Genomic DNA, 6,318 nt, shown 5'->3' on the forward strand with positions numbered 1-6,318 from the left:
CCCGGATTGTAACAAAAAAACATAAAACCACGTCTGATCAAATCACGACAGAATTCAATTCTTGTTCTCACCAGAACTGTCCGTCAGGACAGTAAATTATTGTGGTCTAAACCAGGTGTTTCAGTTTCATTGTCCATCCCCTGTAGATTAGATGTAAATTTAAAGTATTGAAAGATTTTTTTTTACATATCTGCTTGTTTTTTGTTTTGTGATACTTTGTGAGACTATAGTTGATTTCTGTTTGTTACACCTCATTACATCATTGGATTCAAAACCTGCCCATTTCTTTCAATTATAATTAAGTCTCTCAAGTGAACAGATTGGAGTTTGTTGTTTCCTAAAGCAGATATCTCAATATCAAGTTACTGTCTGTGGTAATGTGTGATGTAATACAGATGCTGCAGGAGTAAAACTGTGAAGAATTAGATGTAGAAATTGCTTGCCTTGCTCTATGGTTAAAGGTCTTCCAGCCTTGGTGACTTTGGGGACTCCATTTCTACACACTTCTAAATTTTATGTATATGTGAAAGGTATAATTTGTACCCATATTTACACTTTTCTCTCTTTCTCCTTCCATTTTCTTCCTGCTATTGCTCAGCCGGACATGCAAGGGCAGCCCTTCATACCCTGAAAGCCCACTTTCTTCATCTGAATCCTCACTATACCCCCTTTTCGCACCTTCTCTTCTTCTGTCTTCTCTTCTCTTCTCTCTTCTATATGACTTTACTCTTGGACTCCCTCCAGCTTCAGCACCAAGCAAAGCTAAACCCAATCCCACCTTCACAGAAGAACGAGTGATTAAACACTTGGGACAGAGAGAGAGAAAGAGAAAACTGGGAACCCACAGAGAAATTCTGTACATTTCCGTATCTGCTAAAGGATGGATGGATGTTTTTCAGCGTTCCTCACAATGAGAGGAGGAGAAGGAATGCTATTGGCACACAGTTGAAGAAATGCAGTGTGTTTCTGTTGTGTTTGTCTCTCTATTTCTGATCTTTTCTGTCTCCAAACCCTAAACCCAGTTGGACTGCTGTAACATACAGGTTCTAATCTTCTTTAAATCTTATAGATGTGGAAACCTCTGCTGAATGTAGACGTACCATCAGTAACGCAACCAAACCACTGTTGCTCTGAATTTCCTTATATATGTTTAAAGCCACATTTCCACAGACATTTTTTTAAAAAACACTCCAGCATTTTTCAGCCTGATATCTGTGTGCATCCCAATTGTGTACTACTAACTAAAACTAACTAGTACTAACTATTTTTTAACTGAGCATACTAAGTTATTTATGATGCAAACTCAAAATTTTGGTTTAAAAGTAGTTTTTAAAGTTCTTTGCTACTAGAAAAAGTGCAGAAAAACATTAACTTGAAAACTTGAAACTCACGTTGAAATAAAGCCAGTGGGCATTTGCTCAATTCCAGAATAAACACTGTAAATGACTCCATCAATTATGCTCCATCAATATCAGGTGTTAGATAGAAACTTTATCGCTCCTGAAGGAAATTTAGGAATAAACTAGACTGTGAAAACATCAGATCAAAGACATCTTTTAAAGATAAAAGATATGTATCTTTCTTTTGAAAATAAAAGATGTGCCCTAAACTATACCCTATTCACTATATAGTGCACTACTTGAAGGTTTCATCTTTTTGTTTCGACGTGTGTAAAAGAAAGAGGCCCTGTCTTAATATTAAACATAAACCTTAAGGGACAGGTAAAGACATCCTGAGCATTTAAGCTGAAAGTGCATTTTTATGAAGTTGTCAAAGGCCAGGTGAAACAGGTGTTAGCGTTCAAGCTGTGAAACTGGACCCCTGTTCACTATATAGTGTTTACTGTATTCCTAAATTTGCTTCAGGGTCAAGTACCTACTGACTGACAGACCTATGTTATTTCCTACTTACCTACTGACCTACCTACCATGTGACTAACCTACTGACCTACCTAACATTCGACCTACCTACATTCCTGCCGACCTAACATCTGACCTACCTACATTCCTGCTGACCTACCAATCAACCTACTGACCTACCAACCATCTGACCTACCTACATTCCTGCTGACCTACAATTTGACCTACCTAACTATCAACCTACTGACCTGCCTACCATCCGACCTACCTACTGACCTACCTAACATCTAACCTACCTACCAACGTACTCACCTACTTTCCTACTTACTTACTCACCAACCTACCTACCATCCGGCCTACCTACCCACCTACCTACCTACCATCTGACCTATCTACCAACCTACTGACCTAACTACTTACTTTCCTATTGACCTACTCACCTACCTACCTACTTTCCTACTTACCTACCATTCGATGTTCCTACCTACCTTCCTACCGACCTACCTACCATCCGACCTCCCAACGTTCCTACCTACCATCCTTCCTATCTACCAACCTAACTTCTAACTACTGACCAATCTATATAACAACATAACTAACACCCTATTTACCTATTTATCTCTCTAACTACTAACCTACCTATCTATGTATCTACCAACTGACGACCTATCGACTAACCAACGTACCTACCTAATGACTTTCTTTCAGACTAACTTACTTTGGTGTTGTTAATTTTGCAGTGGTGTCCAAAAACCAAGGCCCGGTCCCAATTCTCACCCTAAACCCTAAGCCCCTCCCAGAAGTGCACTTTTATCAAGTTGTCACTTGTGTACAACACTGCTGCTTAAACACCAGATATCACAGTTGCCCTGATGCTCAGTTGAGATTCCCATTGCAGCCTAGAGCCTGATCCTTTGCCTGAGTCTAATATTTCTGGAATTGAGGTCCCCTGCTCTCTATTACAAGTATGTTTCATACAAGTATGTCTTTTCTAAGAACAGGAAACTGCTTTTGGTGGTAATCGGCCATACTAAACCTCTTATACATTGATGCTTCATGTTCTTAGGTAGCATCAAGAAGATTCCACCACCATTGAAAGTCACTTATACAGAGTACCGATAGACAAGTGATCAGTCTTAAATGCTGGAGTGTTTCCTTCATAGTCATCTTTTCCCCTTACTTAACACTGCAGGTAAACTTTCTAGACCATATTGTGGATGTGCTGTGTGTGAATGTGTGTCCACTGTCCTAACAATTCTCTGAGACTCCACCTCTCCACGTAGCTAAATCAGTATATTCAGTGAGGCGGGATCTATATGGAACGTGCAATAACTTCAGAGGTCGGCCTTCTCACGGGCTAGCCAACTCTCACACCATGTAACACACAGTAGAACTGGAGTCTGTGAAGGTAAACACACGTTCTTTGGTGGTTCTCAGAGTTTATGTGGCCCCTATCAAACCTGTACTCGCTTTAAAATTACATTTACATTATTTTTTAGTTGACGCTCTGATCCAGAGCGATTTACAAGGTTATTACTATTAGACAGTTGAGCCAATGTAGTGTTAGGAGTCTTGCCCGAGGACTCTTATTGGTGTAGCCCAGCATTCAGTCACCCAGACCTGGAATTGAACCCCAGGCCCCCACATTGTAGCTCACTGGCAGGCGGTGGTGTTATCCACTGCTTCACACCAAACCCTACTTAAGCTGAGAAATCATCATAGCTGTTCTTCCTGGATCCTTACATCATACATTTATGTTCATTTATTGAATCTTAAGGCTGCTTTTCCCAGTTTTCGTTGGTGGTGGACGTAGAATATTCAGGTTTTTAAATAAAAAAATACAGTAAATAAAATATATAAATAATCCCTGCTGGTCTATGCATAGAGATCATAATTGTTTGGTCCAAAATGTTTCATTGATAAGAAAAACAATCACTCCTCAGTCTCACCCCTCGGTAAGGAATACTGTTGTAATACTGTCTGTAAGTCTGTTTGTACTGTATCTGTGTGTGTTGGGCATGCCAACTCCACCCTCGCTGGGTACCTGGCTGGGTACCTCCTCACTGTGCCGCACCAAGGCAATATTAACGTCCCCGTTTCAGCATTCGTCCTCATTTCTGCCCTGAAAAAACGAAGCAGCACCCTCCCCCTCCCCCTGATCTCCCTTACTCAGAGTCTTAGTAAACCCCAGTATAAATAAAAAAAAAATTCTTATTTAAGAGTAAATATCTAGTTTATCACGGACATATCTGACGTGCGTTACGTATCTTTGTGGCATTTATGGAAATCGTGCTTCCACTGTGTAGAGACTAGTGTTTAGTCGAAATGATGTATGATTATTGAATATTAAATTATTCTGGGTGATTACTCCTGTAATTCTTTAAAAATGAAGTGTGTGTATAATGTAAAAAGAGGCGGAGACAGACAGTGCTGCATTACTGCAGATGTACTCATGTATTCACTGGGGAACGTGGGGATTCTGTAGCATGCAGAGTCCTGGAGTCGCTCGTTCTGTCAGAGTTATGAGTGAAGATGACGTGTGCTTTTGTCCTGCTGTGATGTGTCCCGTAACTTCTGCTGTTGGGTGAATGAGTCTGTATAGCAGGACTGCTTTATTCAACACAATAAAAATCAGCGTACCAAAACTTCTCTGCTCTCGTTTATAATTTAGAAGACCTCCACAGCTGATTCAAACGTCTTGTATTTGATTGCACATGGTCATGTTTTATCTGCTTAACTTCATTTCAGTTATTAATATGCTTTACATTAATTCCTGAGCATTTCAGGACTGTAGCTTATTCCTAAAAAGGTTAAGACAATGAATCTGCACTTTCTTCTCTCAGCTAGGTCATGTTTTAGATGTTTATTTTGTCCCATTTAACTTAAGGTGTTCAAATCTTTTTGTAATGTAGTGTGCAGCACATGCTTTTGCATTGTTTTTTTGAAAAATGCTTGAGTGTCGCTCTGAAAAATATGTGGTCTTGAAGGCAGCATATGTGGTTCTAAGGGCGTTTTCACACCTGTAGTTGGTTTCTCTGGTCTGAATCAGTGATTAGTTTGTTTACTCACGGAGCATTCTCTCACTTTGTTTGGTTTGTTTTCACACAGACATAAACCTTAACGCACCAAAATGCGCACCAATAAATCACGTGTCCTGTGATTGGTCAGAGCTGTCTAGCGTTGGAGTAAATTTAAATATCTGAAAAAAGTAAATATAGTGAGAAGATTCTGTGTTCCAGCGTGAATATCTGTGCTTTAACACTAATCGCTGAAACGCTGAGCTTTTAAACAGTTTTGGTCATGCTACGCAGATGTACATGTAGTAAACTGAGTCCCGCGGCTGTGAGCAGTGAACACTGCACAGATGGAGCGTGCATGGACACAGCGTTTGTTAATAGCTGTGGTTATTAGTGGCTCATATATATCAGTTTAAACTGCACCTTATCAGCAGTTTAGCTCAAATAAATGGACTATATTTAATAGCTGGGTCGGATCGAGACCGGATCGCGCTCAATCAAATCGCACTAAAGTTACAAACGGACCAGAGTTCGTTTTAACTGGACCAAATCGTGCTGGTGTAAAAATGCCCTAAGATCTCTTCTCTGATCACTTTTCTGCATTAATGCTTTTGCATCACAGAAGTGACAGAACCTGACCATACATAGTCTGGATCTGACCATCTTTGCTTATCAAAGACCCAGCTTTTCATGAACGCTGCTGTTGTATTAAATCATTTTTAGAATGTGTTGCAAGGCTGAAATGCAGGAATGGATGTATATTGAGAAATTAATCTGACCAGTTTTCCAATTTGGGTTGTATTTCTTTTGTAATTAAATATTTCTAATTTGAGTTTATAACCTGGGGACTTTAAAATTCCCCTAATTGAAAAATATTCCAATAGTACTGTTGTTAAATACTGTTGTTAAAGCTGATGTCCGCAAGTTTTGGGATTTAGGGCCCTCTCTGCTGAGAAAAGTTAACTGCACCGAGCATGCGAATAATTTTAAATTGGGTGGGTGTGATGCGGTCTCCTTTTAGGGCAGATTAATCCGATTCCAGGTTATGTTCAGTCAGAGAGAAAGAGAGCGGCATTTCTGTGGTTTTACTAGGACTGTTTGAGCTACTGAGCTCTGAGTTTCCTCTTCTGAAGTCTCCATTGCTCCACCAACCGCACAAGTTCAGTAAAACTGAACTGGATCCTCTTTTAGAGGCTGTATGTGTGACATAAGTACGTAAAGATGCGTAACGTGGCCAGAAGAAGAACTCCAGCAAAAAGCGACCAGAGATACCAGTTTTTAGAATGAATATATTTGTTTCAGCACACCAGTACCATTAAACACAATATTTTATCCCTTCTCCACTTAGAAATACTTCTGCTTTCAGTTTAGAAACAAAATAATACGGCTTACCACTTGAAATAACTTTGTTAAGACATTAATAAGCCTTAAAAGTATGTATT

General features: G+C 39.7%; 1 protein-coding gene across 1 annotated transcript in view; it reads left to right on the forward strand.

Annotated features, from left to right (window-relative positions):
* Positions 1-4,504, forward strand: part of dnm1a (dynamin 1a) — a 145,065-nt gene extending 140,561 nt beyond the window's left edge. Inside the window, exon 23 of the mRNA XM_049486370.1 lies at positions 599-4,504. The gene's annotated coding sequence lies outside the window, so the exon portion shown is untranslated. The remainder of the gene's footprint in view (positions 1-598) is intronic.
* The last annotated feature ends 1,814 nt before the right edge of the window (positions 4,505-6,318 follow it).

This window comes from Astyanax mexicanus, chromosome 1 (genome assembly GCF_023375975.1).
Source record: "Astyanax mexicanus isolate ESR-SI-001 chromosome 1, AstMex3_surface, whole genome shotgun sequence".
NCBI lineage: Eukaryota > Metazoa > Chordata > Actinopteri > Characiformes > Acestrorhamphidae > Astyanax > Astyanax mexicanus.